The sequence below is a fragment of the Micropterus dolomieu genome, linkage group LG02 (assembly GCF_021292245.1).
Source record: "Micropterus dolomieu isolate WLL.071019.BEF.003 ecotype Adirondacks linkage group LG02, ASM2129224v1, whole genome shotgun sequence".
In the NCBI taxonomy this organism is placed as follows: Eukaryota; Metazoa; Chordata; class Actinopteri; order Centrarchiformes; family Centrarchidae; genus Micropterus; species Micropterus dolomieu.
The window spans coordinates 32,522,845-32,525,556 of record NC_060151.1 but is presented as its reverse complement, the minus strand read 5'-3'; positions in this window follow the sequence as shown (position 1 = coordinate 32,525,556).

The window sequence follows — 2,712 nt, the reverse complement described above, 5'->3', positions numbered from 1 at the left end:
AGGTGTGATACGCATTAACGTAGTTGTAATACGCAGTAATGTAGGTGTAATACGCAGGTGTGTAATACGCAGTAACGCAGGTGTGATACGCATTAACGCAGGTGTAATAAGCAGTAACGTAGTTGTAATAAGCAGTAACGTAGGTGTGATACGCAGTAACGTAGGTGTGATACGCAGGTGTGATAAGCAGTAGCGTAGGTGTGATACGCTGTAACGTAGGTGTAATACGCAGGTGTGTAATACGCAGTAACGTAGGTGTAATAAGCAGGTGTGTAAAACGCAGTAACGTAGGTGTGATACGCATTAACGTAGGTGTGTAATACGTAGGTGTGATACGCATTAACGTAGGTGTGTAATACGCAGGTGTGTAAAACGCAGTAACGTAGGTGTGATACGCATTAACGTAGGTGTGTAATACGCAGGTGTGTAATAAGCAGTAGCGTAGGTGTGATACGCTGTAACATAGGTGTGATACGCAGGTGTGTGATACGCAGTAACGTAGGTGTAATAAGCAGGTGTGATACGCAGTAACGTAGGTGTAATAAGCAGGTGTGATACGCAGTAACGTAGGTGTAATACGCAGTAACGCAGGTGTAATAAGCAGGTGTGATACGCAGTAACGTAGGTGTAATACGCAGTAACGCAGGTGTGTAAAACGCAGTAACGTAGGTGTAATAAGCAGGTGTGAAACGCAGTAACGCAGGTGTGTAAAACGCAGTAACGCAGGTGTGTAAAACGCAGTAACGCAGGTGTGTAAAACGCAGTAACGCAGGTGTGTAAAACGCAGTAACGCAGGTGTAATAAGCAGGTGTAATACGCAGTAATGTAGGTGTAATACGCAGTAACGCAGGTGTGTAATACGCAGTAACGCAGGTGTGTAAAACGCAGTAACGCAGGTGTAATAACCAGGTGTGTAATACGCAGTAACGTAGGTGTGATACGCAGTAACGTAGGTGTGCAATACGCAGTAACGTAGGTGTGCAATACGCAGTAACATAGGTGTGCAATACGCAGTAACGTAGGTGTGCTACGCAGTAACGTAGGTGTGATACGCAGGTGTGATACGCAGTAACGTAGGTGTGATACGCAGGTGTGATACGCAGTAACGTAGGTGTAATACGCTGATACGCAGGTGTGATACGCAGTAACGTAGGTGTAATACGCTGTAACATAGGTGTAATACGCAGGTGTGTAAAACGCAGTAACGTAGGTGTGATACGCAGTAACGTAGGTGTAATACGCAGGTGTGATACGCATTAACGCAGGTGTGATACACTGTAACGTATGTGTAATAAGCAGTAGCATAGGTGTGATACGCTGTAACGTAGGTGTGATACGCAGGTGTGTAAAACGCAGTAACGTAGGTGTGATACACAGTAACGTAGGTGTGATACGCAGTAACGTAGGTGTAATAAGCAGGTGTGTAATACGCAGGTGTGTAATACGCAGTAACGTAGGTGTAATAAACAGGTGTGTAATACGCAGGTGTGTAATACGCAGTAACGTAGGTGTAATAAGCAGGTGTGTAATACGCAGTAACGTAGGTGTGTGATACGCAGTAACGTAGGTGTGATACGCAGGTGTGTAATACGCAGGTGTGTAATACGCAGTAACGTAGGTGTGATACGCAGGTGTGTAATACGCAGAAACGTAGGTGTAATACGCAGTAACGTAGGTGTAATACGCAGGTGTGTAAAACGCAGTAACGTAGGTGTAATACGCAGTAACGTAGGTGTGCAATACGCAGTAACGTAGGTGTGCAATACGCAGTAACGTAGGTGTGCAATACGCAGTAACGTAGGTGTGATATGAAGGTGTAAAAAACGCAGTAACGTAGGTGTGATACGCAGTAACGTAGGTGTAATAAGCAGGTGTGATACGCAGTAACGTAGGTGTAATAAGCAGGTGTGATACGCAGTAACGTAGGTCTAATAAGCAGGTGTGATACGCAGTAACGTAGGTGTAAAACGCAGTAACGCAGGTGTGTAAAACGCAGTAACGCAAGTGTGTAAAACGCAGTAACGCAGGTGTAATAAGCAGGTGTGCAATACGCAGTAACGTAGGTGTGCAATACGCAGTAACGTAGGTGTGCAATACGCAGTAACGTAGGTGTGCAATACGCAGTAACGTAGGTGTGCAATACGCAGTAACGTAGGTGTGCAATACGCAGTAACGTAGGTGTGATACGAAGGTGTAAAAAACGCAGTAACGTAGGTGTGATACGCAGGTGTGATACGCAGTAACGTAGGTGTAATACGCTGTAACATAGGTGTGATAAGCAATAACGTAGGTGTAATACGCAGGTGTGTAATACGCAGGTGTGTAATAAGCAGGTGTGTAAAACGCAGTAACGTAGGTGTGATACGCAGTAACGTAGGTGTGATATGAAGGTGTAAAAAACGCAGTAACGTAGGTGTGATACGCAGGTGTGATACGCAGTAACGTAGGTGTGATACGAAGGTGTAAAAAACGCAGTAACGTAGGTGTGAATACGCAGGTGTGTAATACGCAGTAACATAGGTGTGATACGCAGGTGTGATACGCAGTAACGTAGGTGTAATACGCTGTAACATAGGTGTAATAAGCAATAACGTAGGTGTAATACGCAGGTGTGTAATACGCAGGTGTGTAATACGCAGGTGTGTAAAACGCAGTAACGTAGGTGTGATACGCAGGTGTGATACGCAGTAACGTAGGTGTAATACGCAGGTG